Source organism: Hylobates moloch, unplaced genomic scaffold, assembly GCF_009828535.3.
Source record: "Hylobates moloch isolate HMO894 unplaced genomic scaffold, HMol_V3 SCAFFOLD_11, whole genome shotgun sequence".
NCBI lineage: Eukaryota > Metazoa > Chordata > Mammalia > Primates > Hylobatidae > Hylobates > Hylobates moloch.
The window spans coordinates 92,945,104-92,960,184 of NW_026652286.1; the positions used below are offsets into that span (position 1 = coordinate 92,945,104).

The window sequence follows — 15,081 nt, forward strand, 5'->3', positions numbered from 1 at the left end:
CACGAGGTCAGGAGATCGAGACCATCCTGGTTAACACGGTGAAACCCCGTCTCTACTAAAAATACAAAAAATTAGCCGGGTGCAGTGGCGGGCGCCTGTAGTCCCAGCTACTCGGGAGGCTGAGGCAGGAGAATGGCGTGAACCCGGGAGGCGGAGCTTGCAGTGAGCCGAGATTGCGCCACTGCACTCCGGGCTGGGCGAAAGAGCGAGACCCCGTCTCAAAAAAAAAAAAAAAAAAAAAAAGAAGATAACTCACTGGCCTAAGTCAAGTGGCCAAGCTGGAATTTGAACCCTAAGCCTTTAAGAAGCCAAAGTCCCTTCTTCAGCTGGGTGGTCATGGAGTCACCTGAATATCTCACCAGAAGATGGCTTCTGATAGTCTGTCCTATCTCAATGGCCCTAACAAGATACATATAGACCTTAGATTATTGCTACCAGAGCAGGTCAGACCCTGCCTGGATTCAAAGGACCGAGGCACAAGCAATGCCAGGCCAGGTGGTTGGGTCCTCAGGGCCCAAACACTTGACTCTCACCTGTCTCCACAGTTGGTCTGCTGTGTGACTCAGAAAACACCTGCCCATCCTCTCTGGGCCAGGCCACAGGCAATGCCCTCCAAAAAGAGGCCAGCAAAGTGTGAGATTCAGATAATATCAGAAGTCACCTGTTCAAATATGACTATAATATAAATACAGACCTCAGGAAGAAAAGTGAGAAAAACAAACTTCATCCCCTTCCTCTCCATGGCCCCTGCGGGACACCAGGGATCCTTAGCTCTTGTAGGACTTGCCTCCCAGTCACTTCTGGGCTCTGACCCACTGGCCTGGTCCTAGGAAGCCTCCAAACCCCCAAGGAAAGAGCCGTGCCTCTCCAAGGCCAGGCTGGGCAGGGCAGAGAAGACAGTAGGTGAGGCTGGCATGGCAGGTTCTGGGCTGTGTGGAGGGGAGTTGGTTTCCCTTCTTTCCCCTCCAATCCAGGTCAAGCTAGGAAGCCCCTGCCCCTTTGCCTCACCAGGCTGAGCAGCTAATCCTTTGCAAAAACAGCCCCTGGGAACAAGGGCAGAGACAAGCCCAGCCCACAGAGCAGTTCACTTCTGAGAGGATGTATGTGGGGTGGTGTTGGCATGGGGAGTGCTGGCTTCATGACGGGGATTCTCCTCTTGCCTGAGGTCTCTGTCTGTGGGCCCCAAAGGAGCCCCCTCTTGTTTGAACTCACTGGTGAATTGGCTAAGAGCTCATTGGGTCTTCTGGGGAGGGGGACACTTTCTCAAAATACCAGGCCCAATTTCTCTGGGCTCTTGCCTGAGGTATGGAGGGAGAAGGAGAGAGGGAAGTCCTGTCCTGGCCTGCTGGATTGGGACATGCCCCTCCCCCTTTCCCTAATAGTATTTCCCTAACCTGGAGAGAACAGGCAGTGAGGAGAAAAGAACAGAGAGGACACAAAGAAACAGAAGAGGAAAGTCATCGGGTTCTGGCTATAGTCCAACATCAATGCTGGATGAGCCTGGGGCACCCTGGAGGGCCTCTGCTAGTTCTTAGAGTTTATGCACCCATCTTCCAGAAATCTGGGGAAAGATTCTGAGCCTTAGGAATAGGCTGACACAGAGTAGATGTTCAGAGAATATTTGTGGGTGGGTAGATGGACAGACGGATGTCTTCCATGGATGCATGGAAGAAGTTAAAGCCAGATGAATGTGAATGGGGAAATAAATGAACAGATGGATAAGATGTGTAGATAATGGGTAAGTGGGTGGTTGGATGATGAACAAATGGATGAATGGATGGATGGGTAGATGGATGGGTGAATGAAATAAGTAAAAGCTAGATGAATATGAATAAGGAAATGGGTGGATGGATGGATGGATGGACAGATAGTTGAAGAACTGGGTAAAAGAATGTAAAAAGAAGGGAAGAAGAGAGAAAGAAAGGGCGATACATGGGAAGGAGAGAGGAAAGAGAAGGGAAGAGTAAGGAAGGAAGGAGACAGATAGGCAGTAAGTAGGTGAGTGAGTGGATTGCAAGGGTGTGCTGATAAAAGTTTAGCAATGGACTCTTCCAGGCAAAAAAGCACTGGTTTGTAGCATTTGAAAATTTCACCCTAGTCAGTCTCAAGCTACCAATGTGAAGAGCACTGGAAAGAGATGCACACAGTCAGCTCTCCCGAGCCAGTGAGGCTGCTCCAACGTATCGCTGGAGGACTAGTGGATGATCAAAGTGGAAGACATCTTATAAGAGGGAGGATAGAAAGATGGACGGATGCTGGAGGATGTCAGGGAACAGGTTCAAGTGATTCAAGGCAAAGGGAAGATGAAGTGAATTTCTCTCTTCCAAGAGGCTTTCCCTAACCCAAGCATCTATCCCTGCCTGTCCTACTCAGGAAGCAATTAGCTCAGCCCACCTGGTGTTGTTAATTATTCATTCATTCACACATACTTGTTGAGCATCCTACCATGGGCCAGGGTTAGGCAAGGGACTGTTCACACGGACAGGAAGGAGTCCCAGATCATGCCCTTGGGGAGTTCATAGTTTAATGGGAGAAGAGATCAGTAAGCAAATCACTTACATTTGGCATGAACAGCGAATGAGATAAATATGTGTGAGGGGCTTGGGCTGCTCAGAGGAGGGAAGAACCAGCATGTGCTGAGAGAGGCCCGTCTCGCCAACCAGGATGAGCATGGCTCGCTTTCCATGCACGTAAGTGGCCTCCCTGGCTACACAGAGACAGTGTTTGACTTGACTCAGCAGAATTTATTCAGCTGAATTCTCAGTGGGTGCTGGTTGACTGGTCTTTTGGTTCTCCTAGGCCAGGGTGCAGGGCCCCTCCTCCCTTGAGGGACTGCTCTACCCAAATGCCTAGCAGAAGGTAGAGTCTCCTGGAGATCCCAGAGGCCAGGAGCTGAAAAGAAGCAAACAATTGTCCCTTCAGGGCTGGTCCCCAAGCCCTTGTCCCACCACCCCAACATCCCTCCTGGAGCTGAACCAAAGAAAAGGATTCCCACCCCTGGAGGACTGAGGTCTGCATGGGCACTGCACACCTCACAGGAAGGTGATTGCTCCCGAAGCTCCCCAGGCCCTCGCTCAGGACCTGACTACAGGCAACCCCGTCTGCTGAGGTCCTGCCCCTCTCCAGCCTCAAACTCAGTTGCACAGGTTCCATAAAAGGGCATTTCCTAATGGCCCTCAGAGCCTATGTGTCCTGTGCAACTTGGCAAAAAGCCCCCAAAGGCCATCATCTGCACTGCGGTGGCAGAGAGGCCTCTTCACTTTTAAAGGCCTTGAAAGAAAGGGAGCCCGTGAAGCCCCCCACCCCAGTCCCTCCTCCCACATCTCACCCTGTTCTCCCTCTGGTCTAGCTTAAAGTCTTCCTGCTGCAATGTTTCTCCCTATATCCGGTGGTGGTGAGATGTGACTGGCGGCCAGCCCCTGCCTCATCCCTTGCAAGCGTTAAAAGGTAAGAAGAGCTGGCAGGTGTGGCTTCCAGAGAAGGATTCCTATGGAGCAGAGGCAACTTCTACCTCTTCCTGCTTGGCCCTGTCAGACCAGGCATGCCTGAAAGCCCCCCCAGAGTCCCTTCTCCCACATGCACCCGCGGGCCAACCCCAAGCCTCCTCCCAGGCTTCTCCCATGAGGCACCTCAAAGCTGTTCCCTTCCTGGCAGCCTCCCTTGATTCAGCAGGTGGAGCCACCTTCACTTACCTACTGTGTGGCCTGGGAACACCTGATTCTGTCACCAATCATCTTTAGATGAAAGAGGAAACCCCTTAAAAGGGGAAAACTTCTCAGGCTTCCTTGGAGTCCCAGGGTTGGGAGGGAGTGGTCAACTGGTCCATCCCCTTGCCCCTGGGCAAGGCTATATCAAGAAAGTCTTTGATGTATCTTTTAAAGAACTATATATTATTTAAAAGGCCTGCAAGAAAAAAGATTTCATAGCTTCCCTCAGCCATTCATTTCAAGCTTTAGGACTGCTTGCTGCGAGAAGTTCTTCTTTGGGTCTAACATAAATACTCTATAAATGAAAGTGTACTGTGCAATTGGAGTTAAGGAACTGAGCCTCTGGCCCTGCAAAAGGGAAGCTATGAGGTAATTGTTTCTGTGAGGGGAAGAGTCTGATCCAGTCTTAATGCTTACATGGTTATTTTGACTTCTTTTTTTTTGAGACAGGGTCTCACTCTATTGCCCTGGCTGGAATGCCTTCGTGTGATCTCCTCTCACTGCAACCTCCGCCTCCCAGGTTCAAGCGATTCTCCCACCTCAGCCTCCCAGTGCCTGGGACTACAGGCTATGCCACCATGCCCAGCTAATTTTTGTATTTTTTGGTAGAGACGGGTTTCACTATGTTGGCCAGGCTTGTCTTGAACTCCTGACCTCAAGTGATCCACTGGCCTTGGCCTCCCAAAGTGCTGGGATCACAGGCATGAGCCACCGTGCCCAGTCCCTTTTGACTTCTTGGTGCCCTTGTCCTCTTTTCATACCTCTATCTGTAGACAGCAGCAAAAAGCCTATGGCAGTTCAAAACTTTATAGCAATAATAAAATTTCTAAAGTCTAATTTTCTCATGCCTGCTATCCTAGTACAATAGAATTTGTCCTGAAATTGGAAGGATTTAGATTATATATTAGGAAGAACTCTATAGATTGAGCAGTACTGTTCGTGTGATCATAAATTCCTTTCTCAGAAGCTCTTCAAAAACAGAACTGATTTCTACCTGCCCGGAGTGTTTCAGGTACCCTACCTGGGAGGGGAGGGGAAGTAAAAGGAAAAGACATTTGTGGCACCTCTCCAGGGGGCTGGGCATGGTCCCAGCCCTAGTGTACAGAGAATAAGAAGATACTGTCCTCACCCTCAAGGGCTGTTAGTTCACTGGGTCCCTTAGGATTCAAGCAACAGTCCTCTTGCTCCTACCCTTGGCTCCTTCTAAGGGAGGAGACCACCCCTGATATTGTCTTATGCCCAATTTCTGCCTCCAGAGAAAGAAAAAGTAAAAACTAAAAGGCAGAAGTGAAATCCACAAGCAGACAGCCCAGCCCCACACCCTGGGCCTGGTAGTTAAAGATCTACCCCTGACCTAATCAGTTATGTTATCTATAGATTACAGACTTTGTATAGAAAAGCACTGCGAAAATCCCTGTCCTGTTCTGTTCCGTTCTAATTACCAGTGCATGCATCCCCCAGTCACGTACCCCCTGCTTGCTCAATTGATCACGACCCTCTCACACAGACCCCCTTAGAGTTGTAAGCCCTTAAAAGGGACAGGAATTGCTCACTCGGGGAGCGTGGTTGTTGGAGACGTGAGTCTTGCTGAAGCTCCTAGCTGAATAAAGCCCTTCCTTCTTTAACTCAGTGCCTCAGGGGTTTTGTCTGTGGCTTGTCCTGCTACACTTCCAAGGCTTTTATCCCCTGAGAAGACACTGGGTCCTAACTGTAGCTCTCAGTTGAGCAGTATCAAGACAGGGCATCCCCAGGGGAAGGTGATCAGGTCTGGGTCTGGTAGTACAAATTGACCTAGGACTCCTGCATAATGGGAAGGACCTCAAGTCCCCTGCCACCTTCCCAACACTGGCTTAGAACTCTGTGGAAAATGCCCATTGGATCAGATGCCTTGGGGAACCTGTGCTCCCCCACCCATCAACACCCATAAACAATGCTGTGATGGGTACTCGCCTGTATCAAGTTGGCTAAGCTATAGCACCCAGTCATTTAATCGAACACTAATCTGGGTGTTGCTGCGAGAGTGAGGTCACCTACAGTCCGTTGACTTTAAATAAAGGAGATTATCCTCAATAATGTGGGTGTACTGCATTTGATCAGTGGGAAGGCCCTAAGGGTTAAAAACCAAGGTTTCTCCGAGAAAAAGAAATTCTGCCCCAAGATTGCAGTATCAACTCCTGTCTGCCCTCTGGATTTCCGACTTGTCAGCCCCCAACAATCTCATGAGCCAATTCCTGGAAACAAATCTCTTCATATAACTGTAGGTCCTATTGGCTCTGTTTCTCTGCGGGATCCTGACTGAGTCCTGCTACAGCCCAGCTCTGGCTGTCCAGAACTTTGTCAGGGTTTCTTCGTGGGAGAAGAACTTCACCTGGGGCCTGAGGGACTGGCTGGCTGTGGGTGCAGCCAGAGCTGGGGTGGAAGAGCCCCAGAACTTTCTTGATATGTGAATTTGGGCAAGTTACTTAATCTCTCTGAGCCAGTCTCCTTGCCTATGAAATGAGGCTGATCCTAGCTCCCTGGCAGGACCATTGGGGGTTTAGGGAACGTGAGAAATTGTGAAAATGCCGAGACTGTGCCTGGCTCCCAAGAACTATTCAGTCTGTTTTTGTTGAATGTTTCACTTTGAGGGAAAATGAGCAGGATTTTCTCTGCTGGGGAAGGACTGGAGACAGCCTGGTGAAGACAAATTGCCAGGGCTTTCTTCCTGCACCAGAAGCTGGGGTGGGCAAGGCTTCTAACCGTCTGCTCCTGGCTCTCCTCCATGTCATCTCCCAGGTACCTTCCAGCCCTGAAATTCTATGATTATAGGGTTGCATCCTAAAATCCAGAGAAGGGCAGTGAAAATAATTAAAGACTTGGAAAACAGGACCTGAGAGGAAAGGGTTAAAGGCACTGGGATTACTTAGCCTGGAGAAGGGGTGTTTTAATAACACCCTTCTTTACCAAGAGAGGGTTATTTGGATGGAGGCACTGGTCAGTTTCTCTCCATCCCTTTAGAGGGCAAAGCCAGAGGGGACGGGGAACTGACTAACAGGCAGCTAGAGGGATTGAAGTTAGACAGCAGGGTGCCTGCCTTGCCCAAATAACATCAACTATTTTACAGGACTTGTGGGCTTGTGGGGAGGTTATTTGGGTTATTTGTGGTAGGAAACGAATTAGATGACCTCTGGGTTTTCTCCTTGCTATTTGAATTCTAGACACTAATTTCCCCAGAATTGTGAAAAATAAGAGCAAAGAAAAAAAAATTGAAGAGCAAATTAAACAGGCGTGGTGGGGATAGCCCAGCAGCACTCCCTGGCCCTGCCCCTGGGCGCAGTGGAGTGTCAGCCCCGGAGGCCCAGAGCTTACAGGGGGCCAATCAGAGAGAAGCTTGTGCCCTGGGGTTGTTCCTTGTTGCAGTATCAACTGCAGCTTGTCTTCCTCAGATCTCAGAAGACGTCTTTCTTCCTCACTCCTTCCACGCACATTGAATATGAACCTGCCCCAATTCAGGAAGGCATTAGGGAAAAGAAGATGCGCCCCTTATCCTGAGGCTGCAGTAGCACTGACTCCCAAGAAACATCCAGACTTGGCCAGTTCCCTCCCAGACCCTGAGCTTCTTCCCTTCTTCATCGTCATTGCCACCATCAGAATAACAAGGCTGGCTGCTATTCTTTGTTGAGGGCATACTCTATGCCAAGCACTTCATATAGAGTACCCCTAATTCCATGGTATATGGTATAGGTAACGAAATAAAGGCCCAGAGAGGTAAAGCAACTTGCCCAAGGCCACACAGCAGAGCCGGGCTCAGTCCTGTACCACCTATTCGTGCTGTCTGGACTTCACTACTAACCCCTGAGAGAACATTATCCTCATCTTACTGATGAATAAGGCTGAGAAGTTGAGCAATTTTCCCTCAGTCACTCGGCTATTCATCAATGAAGACAGGTCTCTCAGCTCCAAAACCTGAGCATTTCTCCCCCTAAATCAGGATGGTCAGGCATACCCTGCTTCTGGGAGGTTCTTATCCAATGGATGGAGGGGAAAAACCCTTGGGAGACCCCCTGAGTGGGTGATGGGCAAGGGTCACTCCTCTGTCCATCAGAGAAACTGGCCAGAATAATGACAAGAAATAGCATTATTATCATTTTCATTAAGCACTAACCCTGTACCAGGCACTGTGCTAGACCCTTAACATGCTCATCTCAATCAATCCTCCCATAAGAGTATGAAGGGGGTACTTCCATTCTCCCATTTTAAATATGAAGCAACCGAGACACACAGAGTTTCAGTAACCTGCCCAAGGTCACAAGTTGAATAACTAGCAGAACTGGGTTTGGAACTCCATGTACTCTGACTCCAGAACTCTCCCTCTAATCCCTTGAACTGTGCTGTGAATTTTTTCCTCCTGAGCCAAGCGTGCTAACGAAATTGAGTCTAACAGCTACTTCTGCGCTGTCTCTAAAAGTTCTTTCCATGCCCTTCATGTTCTTCCAGTCTCTACTCCTGAGGTGCCCCAGAGCCGTCTCATTCCACATGGCAGCCCCTGTGCTCACTCTGGCCTCCTGAGCTCAGAATGGGGGAGACTGCCACCCCAGGAGGAGGCTCTGTGGTCAGAAGCTGCTCTGCTATCCCAGGGAAGGCCCGGCTCCCTGTGTATGGGCTCACCTGGGGACACAGCTGAGCCCAGGACCAGAACCAGAGCTGGAGCCATAACCCAAACGTGACCCAGATGCAGACCCAGAGCAGAGCACTCGGGGGAGACCCAGGGAGCAGGAGGAGGCAGCCTGATCCTGCAGAGATGGGAGGTGTGGATGGCCCGGAAGGAGATGACCCAGCTCTGCCTAGGTCACTGCCCAACCTGAGGCTCTAGGGAGAGAGAAATTGGAGGGATGAAGGGGACAGAGTGAGGGGGCACTCAGGCACCAGCTCAGTGCCATCCTGTCAGAGCCATGTGCTGCTCCAGGAAGGGCTGGGCGGGGGCCCACCTTGGAGTCCTCGTCATCCGGGCAGGGAGGCTGGGTGTGGCAGCTTCCAGCAGGGGAGCTGCTGGGCTCTCCACTCCTCACCTCTTGACTGGACCCTCCCCTCACACACAAAGCCGAACCAGACTGAACCATCTGCAGCTCCCAGAAAGCGAGTGCGCCCTCGGGCTGCCCCACATGCTGTTCTGGTGCTTCTCCACCCTCTGCGCGTCTCAGCTGAGTTGGCATTTCCTCCAAGAATGGCTGCCTGACCTCCCCGCCCCAGTCCAGGCTGAGTGACCCCTCCGTGTGCCCCTGCAGCTTCACTCAGTTCCCCAGGGCCCACCTTGCCCACACTGCATTGAAATCATCTGTTTACACCACTTCCACCAGCAGGCCACAGAGATGGAGTCCAGGCCATCTCTGTGGCCACAGAGTCTAACACAGTGCCCAGCAAACAGTGGTGCCCAATAAGTATCTGTCGAGTTCACGAGTGGTTAAAACAGAACAAAGCCAGCGCAGACTGCAGGCAACTTGTGGGTAGTGCCCCAAAGCCCAAGGTTTCCGGAGGACTGCCAGGCACTCAGCTGGTTCTTGGCAAGAACAGATCAGGGTGCAAGGGTTGTGGGATGCTGATGGCTGCGGCAGTGAGGCCAAGTCTGGTGGTAGGTGAAGGGTTCAGGGGGAAGGCTGCCCAGAGCAGGGCAGCTCCAGCAGGGAGGCTGGCCAGGGTTCAGGGCTGTGAACCTGGCTCAAATTTCCTCTAATCTGACAGTTTTCAGGGAACCAGGTGGAGGAGACGTGTCGGGACAACGACAGCCTGTCCATCCTGTTACAAATGTGCTGGCACTCAGATGACAATGAGGCAAGAGCCCTGCCTGCCTCCACCCTGGGGAGACATAGGGTGGCAGAGTTGGGGGGTGGGCAAGCACCAAGAAGAAAGAGCAGGAAGCAATGCCTTGGGGTGTCTGTCCTGAGCCCCTCCCTCATGATCTCCCCTGAAGCTGCGGACTGCTGTCCCTGAGCCCCAGGGCTAATCTAACCATCAATGGACCAAAGGCAATGGAACGGGGAGGACAAGGAAGAAAGCTAGGTGGGAGGGAAAGAGAAGTGAAACAGGAGTGGCAGGAAGGTGAGAATGCAGCAGACAGCAAGAGCCAAACATGAGTCAATGAGAGGGAGAAGCAGATCACATGGAGAAGCTATGTCAAAATACACTTCACAGCCGGCAGAACCCCGTCTCCAGCATTGTCTGTATGAACGCAAAACAGCCCTGTAAAGTATAATTATCCTTTTCTTCTCTTTTGTTTTATTTCACTTTTTATTATGGAAAACTTCAAAAATACACAATGTAAACACAATAGTATAATTTCAATCCTTATGTATCCATCACCCCGCTTCAACAATGAGCATATTGCACCATTCTCCTTTCACTATATTTTCACCCACACAATTTTTATTGTTTTTTGACATTACTATTTTTTGGGAAAACTTGCACACATTAAAAGGTGCAAATAGTAGCTCTACAATGTTGATAAAATGTTTATATCCAAGCAAACCACATCCCTATTATAATATGGTACACTGACATCTCACTGGAAATTCTCTCATATTTCCTCCATCCCCAACTAATCCAGTTTCTAGCTACAGATTACTTTTGGCTAATCTAGAACTTCACATAAGTGGACTGCATGATATTCATTCCTTAGTGCCTTGCTTCTTTCTCTTATCATAATGTCTCTGGGACCCATCCATCTGGATGCATGAACAGTGGTTTATTTCTTTGAAGTTGCTGACTAGGATTCCACTGTATGGACACATCAGAGTTTACCTAGTGATTTCCTGTTGATGAGCATTTGGGTTGCTTCCTGTGCATGACTATTGTGAATAAAGCCGCTATGAACATTTGTTTTTATGGACATGTTTTCATTTCCCCTGGATAAATACCTAAGAGTGGAATTGCCACATCAAGCAGTAGGTGTAAGTTTAACCTTTTGAGAAACAGTCAAACCGTTTCCAAAGTGGTTGCACTATTTTTTTTTTTTTTTGAGACGGAGTCTCGCTCTTTCACGTGGTTGCACTATTTTGCATTCCCATCAGCAAAGCATATGCATTTCAGGTGCTCTGTGATCTCATTAACATGCAGTTGTTGTAAGACTTTTAAATTGTAGCCATTCTAGTAGGTATGTAGTAGTATCACATTGTAGTTGTACTCTGTACTTTTTAATGACTAGTGATGTTTAAGCAATGTTTCATGTGCTCATTGGCATTCATATATCTTCTTTTGTGAAGCATCTGTTTAGGTCTTTTGCCTATTTTTTTGTTTGCTGGGCGTCGTGACACATGCCTGTAGTCCCAGCTACTTGGGAAGCGGGAGGATGGTTTAAGCCAGGGAGGCAGAGGTTGCAGTGAGCCAGGATTGCGCCACTGCACTCCAGCCTGGGCAACAGAGCAAGACCCTCTCTCTCAAAAAGAAAAAAAAAATATTTTGCCCATTTTTAACATGATTGCTTATCTTTTTATTATTGAATCATAGGAGTTCTTTGTGTATTCTAGTAACGAGTCCATCAGATATATCTTTTCTGAATATCTTCTTCACATCTGTGGTTTGTCTATTAATTTTCTTAATGGTGTCCTTTTAGATTTATTAAGACATAATTTAAGGCCGGGCATAGTGGCTCACGTCTGTAATCCTAGAAGTTTTTATTGGTCTGTTTATGGATTGGAGTTCTTCCTGGTTTAGTCTTGGGAGGGTGTATGTGTCCAGGAATGTATCCATTTCTTCTAGATTTTCTAGTTTATTTGCATAGAGATGTTTATAGTATTCTCTGATTGTAAGTTTGTATTTCTGTGGGATCGGTGGTTATATCCCCTTTATCATTTTTTATTGTGTCTATTTGATTCTTCTCTCTTATCTTCTTTATTAGTCTGGCTAGTGGTCTATCTATTTTGTTAATCTTTTCAAAAAACAAGCTCCTGGAATCATTGATTTTTTTGAAGGGTTTTTCATGTCTCTATCTCCTTCAGTTCTGCTCTGATCTTAGTTATTTCTTGTTTTCTGCTAGCTTTTGAATTTGTTTGCTCTTGCTTCTCTAGTTCTTTCAATTGTGATATTAAGGTGGTTATTTTAGATCTTTCCTGCTTTCTTCTGTGGGCATTTAATGCTATAAATTTCCGTCTAAACACTGCTTTAGCTGTGTCCCAGAGATTCTGGTACATTGTGTCTCTGTTCTCATTTGTTTCAAAGAACTTATTTATTTCTGCCTTAATTTTGTTATTTACCTGGTAGTCATTCAGGAGCAGGTTGTTCAATTTCCATGTAGTTGTGTGGTTTTGAGTGAATTTCTCAGTCCTGAGTTCTAATTTAATTGCACTGTGGTCTGAGAGACTGTTTGTTATGATTTCTGTTCTTTTGCATTTGCCGAGGAGTGTTTTACTTCCAATTATGTGGTCAATTTTAGAATAAATGTGATGTGGTGCTGAGAAGAATGTATACTCTGTTGATTTGGGGTGGAGAGTTCTGTAGATATCTATTAGGTCCACTTGGTCCAGAGCTGAGTTCAAGTCCTGAATATCCTTGTTAATCTTCTGTCTCATTAATCTGTCTAATACTGACAGTGGGGTGCTAAAGTCTCCCACTATTATTGTGTGGGAGTCTAAGTCTCTTTGTAGGTCTCCAAGAACTTGCTTTATGAAGCTGGATGCTCCTGTATTGGGTGCATATATATTTAGGATAGTTAGCTCTTCTTGTTGCGTTGATCCCTTTACCATTATGTAGTGCCCTTCTTTATCTCTTTTGATCTTTTTTTGCTGAAAGTCTGTTTTATCAAAGACTAGGATTGCAACCCCTGCTTTTTTTGCTTTCCGTTTGCTTGGTAAATATTCCTCCATCCCTTTATTTTGAGCTTCTGTATGTCTTTGCATATGAGATGGGTCTCTGAATACAGCACACCGTTGGGTCTTGACTCTTTATCCAATTTGCCAGTCTGTGTCTTTTAATTGGGCCATTTAGCCTGTTTACATTTAAGGTTAATATTGTTTTGTGTGAATTTGATCCTGTCATTATGATGCCAGCTGGTTATTTTGCCTGTTAATTGATGCAGTTTCTTCATACTGTCGATGGTTTTTACAATTTGGTATGTTTTTGCAGTGACTGGTACCAGTTTTTCCTTTCCATATTTAGTGCTTCCTTCAGGAGCTCTTGTAAGGCAGGCCTGGTGGTGACAAAATCTCTCAGCATTTGCTTGTCTGTAAAGGATTTTATTTCTCCTTCACTTATGAAGCTTAGTTTGGCTGGATATGAAATACTGGATTGAAAATTCTTTTCTTTAAGAATGTTGAATATTGGCCCCCACTCTCTTCTGGCTTGTAGGGTTTCTGCAGAGAGATCTGCTGTTAGTCTGATGGGCTTCCCTTTGTGGGTAACCCGACCTTTCTCTCTGGCTGCCCTCAAACTGTTTTCCATAGTGGCTATGCTATTTTGTATTCCCACCAACAAATTGTAAGACTTCCAGTTACTTCTCATCCTGCCAAGACATCATATAATCAGTCTTTTTAAATTTTAACCATTCTAGTGGTTGTACAGTGGTATCTCAGTGTGGTTTTAATGTGAGCTTATCTAGTGACTAATAATGTTAAGCTTCTTTTCATATGCTTATGTGCCCCTTGCTTCCCTTGATTAGTGAAATGTCTCTCCATATCTTTTGCCCAGTTTTTAATCAGGTTTTTTGTCTTCTGATTGAGTAGGAAGAGCTTTTTAAAAGATATCTTGAATCCAAGTCCTTTTTTAGATACAAGTTTTACAAATAGTTTCTACCCCATTATAGCTTGCCTTTTTATCTTCTTAACCATGTCTTTTAATAAGCAAGTTTTGGCCAGGCATGGTGGCTCACGCTGGTAATCCCAGTATTTTGGGAGGCCAAGGCAGGTAGATCACCTGACTTCAGGAGTTTGAGACCAGCCTGGCCAACATGTTGAATCCCTGTCCCTACTGAAAAAAAAAAGGACAAAAATTAGCCAGGCATGGTGGTGAGGGCCTGTAATCCCAGCTACTCAGGAGTCTGAGGCAGGAGAATCACTTGAACCCAGGAGGCAGAGGTTGCAGTGAGCTGAGATCATGCCACTGCACTCCAGCCTAGGTGACAGTGCAAGACTCTGTCTCAAAAAATATATAAAAAAATAAATAAAGCAAGTTTTTTCTAAGGAAGTCTGATATACTGATTTTTTTTTCTTTAAGGTTTGTGCTTTCTATGTCTTATCTAAGAAATTTCAATGTTTGCCTCAGTTTGGGGTTGGTATAGATAGCGCTGTTATGCATAACAGGTTATAAAGATTTTAGGTTATAAAGATTTTAAATCTTAGATCCACTATTTCAAGTTAATTGTTGTTTATGATGTGAGATAAGGGCCATTTTTTTTCTTGTATATGGATACCCAATTGTTCTAGCACCATTTGTTGAAAAAACTATCATTTCCCCCATTGAATTACGTTGGCCCCTTTGTGAAAAATCAATTATCTACATATATATAAATCTATTTCTGGACTCTATTCTGTTCAGTGATCTAAATGTTTACTTTATTCCATAATGCACTATCTAATTACTACTACTTTGTAGTAAGTCTTAAAAATCAGATAGTCCTCCAAGCTTGGTCTTTGTTTTTCATAATTTTTTGTACCTATTATGATCCATGGCATTTCCATATGAACTTGAGGATCAGATTACAAAATTCTTTAAAAATCTGCTTTGATTTTGACTGAGAGTACATTAAATCTGAAGATCAATTTGGGGAGAATTGACAGCTTAACAAAATCAAGTCTTAATATCAATACATGCCATGAACATGGTATGTTTCTCTATATATTTAGATCTTTTTAAACTTCTCCTAGCAGTTTTGTAGTTTTTAGTGTACTATACAAATTTTTGCTAATTTATTCTTAAGTATTTCATGTTTTTATGCCATCATAAATGTTATTTTCCATTTAAATTCCAATTGTTAGTTTCTAGTATATAGAAATACAATTAGGCCAGGCACAGTGGCTCACGCTTGTAATACTAGCACATTAGGAGGCCAAGGTGGCAACTCCAGCTTGAGGCCAGGAATTTGAAAACAGCCTGGGTAATGTAGCAAGACCTTGTCTCTGCAAAAAATTTAAAAATAAAAAAGTCAGTCAGGTGTGGTGGCACATGCTTGTAGTCACAGCTACGTGGGAGGCTAAGGTGGGAAGATTGCTTGAGCCCAGGAGCTCAAGGCCACAATGAGTCATGACTGTGCCACTGCACTCCAGCCTGGGTGACAGAATGAGGCTCCCTCTCAAAAATAATAATAATAATAATTAATTTTTGTGTATTGAACCTGTATCCTGCAACATTGCTAAACTCATTTATTAACTGTAGTGTCTTAGCTTGCTTGTGGATTTCCTAAGATTTTCTA

General features: G+C 46.2%; 1 long non-coding RNA gene across 1 annotated transcript; it reads left to right on the forward strand.

The window, feature by feature from the left end:
• The first annotated feature begins 3,375 nt into the window (after window positions 1-3,375).
• On the forward strand, window positions 3,376-5,336 carry LOC131384584 (uncharacterized). The gene is made up of 2 exons (XR_009215587.1): window positions 3,376-3,447; window positions 4,158-5,336. It is a non-coding gene; the product is annotated as an uncharacterized LOC131384584 (long non-coding RNA).
• Window positions 5,337-15,081: the final 9,745 nt, after the last annotated feature.